General features: G+C 43.7%; 1 pseudogene; it reads right to left on the minus strand.

Moving 5' to 3' along the window:
• The window catches only part of LOC144783369 (uncharacterized), a 65,092-nt pseudogene extending 52,954 nt beyond the window's left edge, over positions 1 to 12,138 (minus strand).
• Positions 12,139 to 12,349: the final 211 nt, after the last annotated feature.

The following is a 12,349-nucleotide window of genomic DNA, read 5'->3' on the forward strand; positions in this document are numbered from 1 at the left end:
GTACATCTGGTCCTCTGTGTTAAAAATAGACGTCTTCAATATAATAAACTATAAATTAATTCAGGAAAGCCCATGATGTTTTGTCATCTGTTTCGGGGTAACTCATGCTGCCATTTGCAGGCCGGAATTTCTTGACCTGACATCAAATGGTTTCTTGATGTTAATTGACTTCTCATAGTTTTCTGACATGGCGTCTTGAACCCTGAGCTCCATTTTGGAGAAACCCAAGTTGTAAACTGTTTAAGAAAATCAAATAGCTTTTTGTTCCATTACGCTATGTCGTTTCGTTCACTCCTAGCAGGGTCAGATTGGGTAAACTAAATTATGTGGCAAGAAAAGTCAAATTACACAATGCAATGAGTCACATTTTCTGGAAGTATTAATTCAATATTGTGTCTTTTCTGCACATGTCAACACTGTCTAGGGAAAGGGTTGACCTCATTAATATCAGTTTACTACCTAATTAAAACAATTAGTAACTGAACTGCCACCTGACACCCTGCGGCAAACTGCCTGCCACAGTGCTGCAACACGTGAGACAGTGTTTTTTAGTAACTTCTGATTCATTTGAGCAAGAAACAATTTGATGAAATCTGTAAAATATGCAAAAAAGTATGGATTATGTTGCAAGTGCATCTAATCCATATTTTTGCAGAAATCACTGGGGCAGCAACATTTTATAATTTCAGTGGTCCTGATTATAGGTGATATCTACTACATGCCTTGCTCCTGGTTGCACTAGACATCCACTTGTATAACACCTATTATAAGGCGTACATTGAGCAGGGTCACAAAAGATTTTTCACTGGCAATATGTCATGCAATTAATATTAAGTTATGGTGGTGTTTGCTCTAAATACCTGTTACTGTGAGTTTTTGAGTGTTTTATTTGTCTGTTATGTTTTCATTGTAATGTTATGGTGCTTTGTGTATTTTATTTTAATATGTTCCTAAGTTTACATTAGATATGTCAATGAATGCTGTAACAAGCAACTATTCAACACTGAATGCTTACTTACTTATCCCTATTACCCCTCCTGGGGTATAGGCAATCAACCAGGACTCTCCAGCCATCTCTGTCCTAGGCTTTTCTTTCAGTTTTACTCCACGTGTAAACCATTTCCTTGCAGTCAGCCTTGAGGACTAGGCATCAGGTGTTTCTTGGCCTTTCTGTTTTCCTTTTCCCTTGAAAATTCCAGATCAGGGCGTAACTGGTGGTGTTTGATGTGGGCTTGCGAAGGGTGTATTTATGGACCCCGGCTTCTTTTCCTGATTTCTTCATGAGCAGGGAGTTGGAACGTCTGCTGCCATAGATCATTGATGCTGATTGTGTTTGGCCTAGAAACAATTGCCTATGCCTCCGAGCTTAATTAGAGTACACACTGATTCATGTACAAGTAAACCACAATTTATTAGTTTACCCAAAAACAGTTTATGTTTCCGTGAAGGACAGCGTGTCTTTGTCTGCCATACTTTGCAGGAGTGGACACTCCTGCACAGCAATTAATGCTCACGGGAAAAATCAAGGGACACCTTTTGAGTGTCGTTCCCAAGCCACTCGGGCAAATGCCCGCACAATTAATCAGAAAAAACAAGGGTGGCTGGGCCCAATGGGAAGGAGGGTAGGCAGGGCCACACTAATATGAAATAGAAACAATTGCCTATGCCTCCGAGCTTAATTAGAGTACACACTGATTCATGTACAAGTAAACCACAATTTATTAGTTTACCCAAAAACAGTTTATGTTTCCGTGAAGGACAGCGTGTCTTTGTCTGCCATACTTTGCAGGAGTGGACACTCCTGCACAGCAATTAATGCTCACGGGAAAAATCAAGGGACACCTTTTGAGTGTCGTTCCCAAGCCACTCGGGCAAATGCCCGCACAATTAATCAGAAAAAACAAGGGTGGCTGGGCCCAATGGGAAGGAGGGTAGGCAGGGCCACACTAATATGAAATAGAAACAATTGCCTATGCCTCCGAGCTTAATTAGAGTACACACTGATTCATGTACAAGTAAACCACAATTTATTAGTTTACCCAAAAACAGTTTATGTTTCCGTGAAGGACAGCGTGTCTTTGTCTGCCATACTTTGCAGGAGTGGACACTCCTGCACAGCAATTAATGCTCACGGGAAAAATCAAGGGACACCTTTTGAGTGTCGTTCCCAAGCCACTCGGGCAAATGCCCGCACAATTAATCAGAAAAAACAAGGGTGGCTGGGCCCAATGGGAAGGAGGGTAGGCAGGGCCACACTAATATGAAATAGAAACAATTGCCTATGCCTCCGAGCTTAATTAGAGTACACACTGATTCATGTACAAGTAAACCACAATTTATTAGTTTACCCAAAAACAGTTTATGTTTCCGTGAAGGACAGCGTGTCTTTGTCTGCCATACTTTGCAGGAGTGGACACTCCTGCACAGCAATTAATGCTCACGGGAAAAATCAAGGGACACCTTTTGAGTGTCGTTCCCAAGCCACTCGGGCAAATGCCCGCACAATTAATCAGAAAAAACAAGGGTGGCTGGGCCCAATGGGAAGGAGGGTAGGCAGGGCCACACTAATATGAAATAGAAACAATTGCCTATGCCTCTGAGCTTAATTAGAGTACACACGGATTCATGTACAAGTAAACCACAATTTATTAGTTTACCCAAAAACAGTTTATGTTTCCGTGAAGGACAGCGTGTCTTTGTCTGCCATACTTTGCAGGAGTGGACACTCCTGCACAGCAATTAATGCTCACGGGAAAAATCAAGGGACACCTTTTGAGTGTCGTTCCCAAGCCACTCGGGCAAATGCCCGCACAATTAATCAGAAAAAACAAGGGTGGCTGGGCCCAATGGGAAGGAGGGTAGGCAGGGCCACACTAATATGAAATAGAAACAATTGCCTATGCCTCCGAGCTTAATTAGAGTACACACTGATTCATGTACAAGTAAACCACAATTTATTAGTTTACCCAAAAACAGTTTATGTTTCCGTGAAGGACAGCGTGTCTTTGTCTGCCATACTTTGCAGGAGTGGACACTCCTGCACAGCAATTAATGCTCAAGGGAAAAATCAAGGGACACCTTTTGAGTGTCGTTCCCAAGCCACTCGGGCAAATGCCCGCACAATTAATCAGAAAAAACAAGGGTGGCTGGGCCCAATGGGAACGACGATTTGAGTGTCGTTCCCAAGCCCGAGTGGCTTGGGAACGACACTCAAAAGGTGTCCCTTGATTTTTCCCGTGAGCATTAATTGCTGTGCAGGAGTGTCCACTCCTGCAAAGTATGGCAGACAAAGACACGCTGTCCTTCACGGAAACATAAACTGTTTTTGGGTAAACTAATAAATTGTGGTTTACTTGTACATGAATCAGTGTGTACTCTAATTAAGCTCGGAGGCATAGGCAATTGTTTCTATTTCATATTAGTGTGGCCCTGCCTACCCTCCTTCCCATTGGGCCCAGCCACCCTTGTTTTTTCTGATTAATTGTGCGGGCATTTGCCCGAGTGGCTTGGGAACGACACTCAAAAGGTGTCCCTTGATTGTTCCCGTGAGCATTAATTGCTGTGCAGGAGTGTCCACTCCTGCAAAGTATGGCAGACAAAGACACGCTGTCCTTCACGGAAACATAAACTGTTTTTGGGTAAACTAATAAATTGTGGTTTACTTGTACATGAATCAGTGTGTACTCTAATTAAGCTCGGAGGCATAGGCAATTGTTTCTATTTAATATTAGTGTGGCCCTGCCTACCCTCCTTCCCATTGGGCCCAGCCACCCTTGTTTTTTCTGATTAATTGTGCGGGCATTTGCCCGAGTGGCTTGGGAACGACACTCAAAAGGTGTCCCTTGATTGTTCCCGTGAGCATTAATTGCTGTGCAGGAGTGTCCACTCCTGCAAAGTATGGCAGACAAAGACACGCTGTCCTTCACGGAAACATAAACTGTTTTTGGGTAAACTAATAAATTGTGGTTTACTTGTACATGAATCAGTGTGTACTCTAATTAAGCTCGGAGGCATAGGCAATTGTTTCTATTTCATATTAGTGTGGCCCTGCCTACCCTCCTTCCCATTGGGCCCAGCCACCCTTGTTTTTTCTGATTAATTGTGCGGGCATTTGCCCGAGTGGCTTGGGAACGACACTCAAAAGGTGTCCCTTGATTTTTCCCGTGAGCATTAGTTGCTGTGCAGGAGTGTCCACTCCTGCAAAGTATGGCAGACAAAGACACGCTGTCCTTCACGGAAACATAAACTGTTTTTGGGTAAACTAATAAATTGTGGTTTACTTGTACATGAATCAGTGTGTACTCTAATTAAGCTCGGAGGCATAGGCAATTGTTTCTATTTCATATCAGTGTGGCCCTGCCTACCCTCCTTCCCATTGGGCCCAGCCACCCTTGTTTTTTCTGATTAATTGTGCGGGCATTTGCCCGAGTGGCTTGGGAACGACACTCAAAAGGTGTCCCTTGATTTTTCCCGTGAGCATTAATTGCTGTGCAGGAGTGTCCACTCCTGCAAAGTATGGCAGACAAAGACACGCTGTCCTTCACGGAAACATAAACTGTTTTTGGGTAAACTAATAAATTGTGGTTTACTTGTACATGAATCAGTGTGTACTCTAATTAAGCTCGGAGGCATAGGCAATTGTTTCTATTTCATATTAGTGTGGCCCTGCCTACCCTCCTTCCCATTGGGCCCAGCCACCCTTGTTTTTTCTGATTAATTGTGCGGGCATTTGCCCGAGTGGCTTGGGAACGACACTCAAAAGGTGTCCCTTGATTTTTCCCGTGAGCATTAATTGCTGTGCAGGAGTGTCCACTCCTGCAAAGTATGGCAGACAAAGACACGCTGTCCTTCACGGAAACATAAACTGTTTTTGGGTAAACTAATAAATTGTGGTTTACTTGTACATGAATCAGTGTGTACTCTAATTAAGCTCGGAGGCATAGGCAATTGTTTCTATTTCATATTAGTGTGGCCCTGCCTACCCTCCTTCCCATTGGGCCCAGCCACCCTTGTTTTTTCTGATTAATTGTGCGGGCATTTGCCCGAGTGGCTTGGGAACGACACTCAAAAGGTGTCCCTTGATTTTTCCCGTGAGCATTAATTGCTGTGCAGGAGTGTCCACTCCCGCAAAGTATGGCAGACAAAGACACGCTGTCCTTCACGGAAACATAAACTGTTTTTGGGTAAACTAATAAATTGTGGTTTACTTGTACATGAATCAGTGTGTACTCTAATTAAGCTCGGAGGCATAGGCAATTGTTTCTATTTCATATTAGTGTGGCCCTGCCTACCCTCCTTCCCATTGGGCCCAGCCACCCTTGTTTTTTCTGATTAATTGTGCGGGCATTTGCCCGAGTGGCTTGGGAACGACACTCAAAAGGTGTCCCTTGATTTTTCCCGTGAGCAATAATTGCTGTGCAGGAGTGTCCACTCCTGCAAAGTATGGCAGACAAAGACACGCTGTCCTTCACGGAAACATAAACTGTTTTTGGGTAAACTAATAAATTGTGGTTTACTTGTACATGAATCAGTGTGTACTCTAATTAAGCTCGGAGGCATAGGCAATTGTTTCTATTTCATATTAGTGTGGCCCTGCCTACCCTCCTTCCCATTGGGCCCAGCCACCCTTGTTTTTTCTGATTAATTGTGCGGGCATTTGCCCGAGTGGCTTGGGAACGACACTCAAAAGGTGTCCCTTGATTTTTCCCGTGAGCATTAATTGCTGTGCAGGAGTGTCCACTCCTGCAAAGTATGGCAGACAAAGACACGCTGTCCTTCACGGAAACATAAACTGTTTTTGGGTAAACTAATAAATTGTGGTTTACTTGTACATGAATCAGTGTGTACTCTAATTAAGCTCGGAGGCATAGGCAATTGTTTCTATTTCATATTAGTGTGGCCCTGCCTACCCTCCTTCCCATTGGGCCCAGCCACCCTTGTTTTTTCTGATTGATTGTGTTTGGCCAGCAGATTTGGAGGAATTTCCCCATACAGGTGTTGATGAAGGTCTGAACTTTATTGGTGGTGGTCACTGTTGTCCTCCTTGTTTCTGCTCCATACAGTATGACCGATTTGCAGCGTTTGTTCTTTGGAGCTCCAGATCTACTTAAGCTGAATGAAGGTAGCCCTTGCTTTGCCAATTCTTGCCTTGGCATCTGCGTCTGTGCTGCCATGCTTGTCTATGACACTGCCCAGGTAGGTGAAGGCCTGAACCTCATCCAGTGCATTTCCTGTAAGATTGACTGCAGTTGTGCTGGCCGTGTTAGCCTTCAGGATCTTGGTTTTTCCCCTTTAGATGTAGAGGCCAAGTTATGCTGATGTGGCTGCCACATTGTCAGACTTCTTTTGCATCTGCAGTTTAGTATGAGAGAGTAGGACCAGGTCATCTGCAAAGACCAGGTCATCGATCTGCATCCAAGGTGTACCATGGATCTTATTTCTACTCCTTGCTGTGGATGCCTTCATGATCAAGTCACAGGCCATCAAGAAGGGAAAAGGCAAAAGCAAGCAGCTTGGATGACTCCGATCGTCACGTGAAAGTCTTTTGTGAGCTATCCTCCGTGAACTATTTTGCAGGTTGTTTGCTCATAAGAATTCAATGATGATACTTATGAGTTTAACTAGCACATCATAGGGGCGGAAGAGTTTCTAAAGGGTCTCTGTCCACGTTTTCCCATAGTCGATGAAGTTGATATAGAGGGGTGAGTTCCATTCCATCGATAGCTCAATGATGATGGGCAGTTTTGCACTCTGGTCTGTGCAAGATCTATCTTTGTGGAAGCCAGCTTGCATGTCTTGGAACTGAGTGTCAACATGTTCCTTCATTCTGTTCAGGGTGACTCTGTAAAACACTTTGTCTGGAGATGATAGAAGACTTATTCCTCCGTAGTTTGCGTAGACACTCAGGTCACCTTTCTTGGGGATCTTGGTGGGATATCCCTCCTTCCAGTCTGAAGGCACATTTTCCTTTTGCCAGTCCCTTACAAACATGGGGTAGAGAATGTCTACTGATGTTTCAGTCAGTCAGTCAGTCAGTCAAAACAAACTTTATTTGGTTTGTTACAACCATAAAAGTACAATCTACATCTTATCTTACTAAAAAGGATAAAATAAAAACAGCGACAGATACATAGCACGGCGGTATCAATAGACATATTACTTCTTGGTATAAATATGAGTACTATCATTTTTAAAATCGGAGTATTATATCAATAAAATTAATAAAATCACTTAATTCAAACTATACAACACCTCCTTAAACATGCACCACTTACTATTTTAAACACTAATTGGTTCAGACTTATTTAATATCGAGGACTTATATAATTAGATCTTACTCTGTGCAGTTGAGGAACCCCTTAACTTTTTTCATATATTTCCCCAAGGCACAGGCTATATCTAAGTTCCCCATTTCCATCAACAATTTAGCGGCTTGCATCCTGTTTGTAATATTATACTTTTTAAAAATCGGGCATAAAAACCCCTTTCGTATATCTAAAAGCCACAAACAATCTAATAAAATGTGAGTAATATTGCAGGTAGTGCCTAAAGTGCAAGTGCAATTCCCATTACATCCCATCATTTGATTTCGAGCTCCATTATTAGCGAAACATGGGTTTATTCCAATTCTCATTTTTAGGACTTCCCGCCTTAAGCTATGGCTTGGTAGCCGATCTACATAGGGAAAATGTTGGTCAAGCTCCCAGGCTGATGTCATATGGGCTACCGAGCATTTTTGTCAGAGGAACTCCCGGTCATAAGTACGGGACATATCGGTTCCTTGAAGCCTTAGTTCTTTCTTACCTATTATTATATGGTCTTGTAGCGGGCAGACCTTCAGTTCGAGCACCCTGTAGGCATTCCTTATTGATACTCTAGACTCTTTTGCCCAGGGTAGCTCGCTCGTGGTAATTTCCTTTTTGACCCATTGGGAAATTTTGAGCGACTCTTCAGCTCCCAATCGCTGCCAAAATCGTACAAGGGCCATACAGGCGGTTATCGCCCACGAGGTAATTCCCAACTCAATTCTTGCCGCCTGTACCATAGAAGATTTAGGCAGTACGAATAGTCTTTTTAATGTATTTCCCTCCTCTCTATCCCAAGAGGTCTTACCGCTTAGGTAAATGACTTCGGCTCCATACAAGAATTGAGGGGGCACCATTGCTTGATAGGCTTTCAGGACCGGTCTATCCAACATTTCTCCAAATATATTATTGAATTTTTTTAAGCCATTCACGGACGATAATGCCCTCATTTTTAATGCTTGTATATGAAAGTCTTTTGTGAGCTATCCTCCGTGAACTATTTTGCAGGTCGTTTGCTCATAAGAATTCAATGATGATACTTATGAGTTTAACTAGCACATCATAGGGGCGGAAGAGTTTCTAAAGGGTCTCTGTCCACGTTTTTCCCATAGTCGATGAAGTTGATATAGAGGGGTGAGTTCCATTCCATCGATAGCTCAATGATGATGGGCAGTTTTGCACTCTGGTCTGTGCAAGATCTATCTTTGTGGAAGCCAGCTTGCATGTCTTGGAACTGAGTGTCAACATGTTCCTTCATTCTGTTCAGGGTGACTCTGTAAAACACTTTGTCTGGAGATGATAGAAGACTTATTCCTCCGTAGTTTGCGTAGTCACTCAGGTCACCTTTCTTGGGGATCTTGGTGGGATATCCCTCCTTCCAGTCTGAAGGCACATTTTCCTTTTGCCAGTCCCTTACAAACATGGGGTAGAGAATGTCTACCGATGTTTCAATGTCTGCATTCAGTGCATCTGCAGGAATATTGTCAGGTCCTGCTGCCTTCTCATTTCTCAGATGTTTGATGGCTTGCCGTTTTATTCCTTGGTTGGTCCGCAGAAGTCGATTTGTAAGTCCTTGTCAGCTGGCTGTGTTATGTTATGTAATTCTGAGTAATTTGTAAAGTGCCTGGTTACTTCCGGCCGAAGTGTCCCCGTGCTAAGAATCCATTCTCAAGTACAAACCTGTGCTGTCACCAAAACACGTTAGCAATTAAGGCTGTCTAAAGAAACAGGTTTTGAGTTTTTTGCAGAAGGCCATTTCCAAATTTTCCTAAGTCCCCAAGGCAGGATGTTCCACATATTGGAGGCTAACAAGCTGAAAGAGCAGTCGCCCATGCGTGCTTTTTTTACAATAGGGATCGTGGCTAAAAAGGCTCCTGCAGACCTAAGACTTCTGCCGGGTATGTACGGTTTAACAAGAGGGTGAAAATAGTGATGTCCTTTTACATTCAGAATAAGGTGGCAGAAGCATATAGCTTTAAAGGACACTCTCTTTCCCAGAAGCCCCAATGCAGTTTGACAAGAGCTGGGCCCGTAGCTGACTGCCTCAGGAGATTAAGCAGCAGCCAAGCTGCTGCATTCTCCACCTTCTGCAGTCTCACCAGTCTAGATTGTGAGGCTCCCAGGTATAGGGCATTGCAGTAGTCTAGTTTGGACATTACCAAGGCCTGGACCACTAACTTTCTTGTGGTCTCTGGAAGAAGTCCCAGAATCTTTTTCAGGGTCTTCAAAATTCCAACACATTTCGCCACTAGACTGGTAATATGACTGTCAAACAAGAGTTCAGTGTCAAATCAGATGCCGAGGTTCTTAACTTTCAGCTTAGGGTCCGGTAGTGACTCTAGTGAATCTAACCACCAAGCGAATGACCAGATTGATGGCTGCTTCCCCAAAATAATAACCTCTGTAGTCCCAGTATTAAGCTTGAGACAGCTGTGGTCCATCCACTCAGCCAGTTCAGACAGACAGGATCTTAACAGAGCTGCAGTGTCTCTTTCACCCTGAGCTGGGGTGATGATAAGCTTCATATCATCTGCGTATAACATGATGTTAAAGAAATGACAATCAATGATATTGGCTAGAGGGCACATATAAAGACTGAATAAGGTAGGGCTCAATGCTGAGCCTTGTGGCACCCCCTGCTGCAGTGGAAAAACCTCAGCTAGAAAAGGCTCATGAGCCACCTGAAAAGTGTGGCTCTAAAAGAAATATGCTAACCACCAAAAAGCCTTCGCTCCAATATCAAAATTCCAGAGCCATTCGAGCAGATGGCTGTGTGGCATGATATCGAAGTCTCCACTGGGATCCAACATTATCAGTGCTGCAGTGTTACCCCTGTCAACAACCTACCAGAGGGACTCTGAGGCCACCAGCAATGCCTATTCTGTACTAAACTGTGGGTGAAATCCCAACTGAGTCTCATGAAGCAATTGTCTGGTCTCAATAAAACTTGACAGCTGTTTATTTATGTGCGTCTCATCTACTTTGGAGAAGAAGTGAAGAAAGGAAATAGGCCTAAACCTTTCAAGTTTCAAGGGTATTAATTGAGGGTTTTTTAAGAATGGAACTATGATATCGTGATAGCTGTATGTCGAGTGGAGACTGCTGCACAAGCCGGTTCAGCAGTTTTTTAAAGTGCTCCACCCATCTTCTTTGTGGCCTTCGCTAACCATGATGGTCCTCCAGTTTGTCTTTTACAGGTCTTTCTGACTTGCAGTATATATAGGAGAGTCTCCTTGTTATGTTCTTTCAAGTTTTCATGACATGCTGCTTCCTGGCCATCAGTGGCAAGACCATCGCCTGCTCTTAAGCTTCTCTTTGGTTCCTTGTTGATTTTGGTGTATTCGCCTTGAGCTTTCACTTTTTCTGCTCTTGTTCAGCTGGTGTTGACTGCAGCTTTAGTTTGCTTTCTCTCTTGGATTTTGCAGAGAGTCTCAGTGGAGATCTATTCTTTATGCTGGTGTTTCCTGGGACTCAATAATTTCTGGCAGGTTGATGTCACTGTTTCTTTGAAGTGGAGAAGTGTGGCTCACTGGTTAGAGGAGGCAGACCTGGAAGCAGAGATCTGCCCGGGACCAGGGTTCAATTCCCGGCTCGGCGGGGTCTTGAGTCCTAAAATGTCCATGGACTCGACAATTCTCGCTCCGGTGCCTACTGGATTCACGGGTTCACACTCTGCGACTCTGGGCAATAGCTTGCTTAATCTCCACAACGGCCCCTCGCGGCAGGATGCCTGGCTTTCACCTTGCGGATACCCTGCCGGGGTTATCTCACAGGGGAATACCAGGACGGGTTCCCTAAGCAAGCACTTAGAAACCGCTCGGTGATTTGCGCTATATAAATTCCTGTACATTCACATTTACATTTACATCTCCTCCCACTGACTTTCTACTAGGTCTCTTTTGTCCTCTAGTTCTTGCAAGACTTGAAACTTGTCACTGAGGGTGAATGAGTATTCTTTGAGGAAGGTGGTGTTACATCTCTGACGTTGATTTTTCAGTTCCAGAAATGTTTTCTTCATCTTTAGCCAAGCCACAACAAGGTGATGGTCTGATTCCAAGTCTGCGTGCTTATCACTCTCACATCTTGCAGGAACCTTAAGAACATCTTTCCAATGCAGGCATGCTCAATCTGATTCTCTGTTGAATGGTCTGGAGACACCTACGTTGCCTTGTTAATTCCTTTGTGTGGGAATAATCTACTGCCTATTACCAGACTGTCAAGGGCACAAAGAGATCTGCAAACCTTTCGCGATTCTTGTTCATGTTGCAAGAGGCCATGGTTGACCAAAACGTTTTCATACCCATTGTTGTCGCTATTATCTTGGCATTGAGATCCTACATCTGTATGGTAATGTCTCTCTCAAGCACTTTCTCCAAGATCGACTGTTGTCTTTCGTAAAACCTCTTTTTCCTCTTTGTTGCTGTTATTTATAGGTGCATAGTACTGGATAACATTCATGTTTTTCTTTTTTGTGGAAAGTCAGTGTTATGATTCTGGGACCGTGGGCTTCCCATTCATTCAGAGCTCTGTTGGCTGCTTGCGCTAGCATCATTGCTACTCTCTGAGTATGTGGGGTGTTCTCTTCCTCATGTCCAGAATACAGCAGCATTCCTCCTGAAGCCAGTCTTTCATGTCCAGACTCTGTTAATCTGGTCTCGCTGATGCTAAGCAGGGCAAGGTTGTATTCTTTCATCTCCACTGTCACTTGAGCTGTCTTGCCTGGTTCGTACATGATCCTCACGTTCCATGTCCCGATGGTGATGGACTTAGTCGAAAGTAGGTGGATCAGCTTGGTGGCATCCAGGGATCTCTGGATTTCACCACAAGGTGTCATAGCTAGGATTTATTTACACGGTTGAGTAACAAGTACCACACATAACCCTCCTTCTTTCGCAGCTGACCTTGGGACCTGCCATTGCGCTGTATAACATGGAAAATGTGCAGCTCCAGCTCTTTGCGATTCCAGTGATCATTTCATGTGATACAGCCTTGTTTGTAATTTAAAATACACCATAGGTTAATATTAAGCTGCATCACCAAGCTAC

Source organism: Lissotriton helveticus, chromosome 9, assembly GCF_964261635.1.
Source record: "Lissotriton helveticus chromosome 9, aLisHel1.1, whole genome shotgun sequence".
NCBI lineage: Eukaryota > Metazoa > Chordata > Amphibia > Caudata > Salamandridae > Lissotriton > Lissotriton helveticus.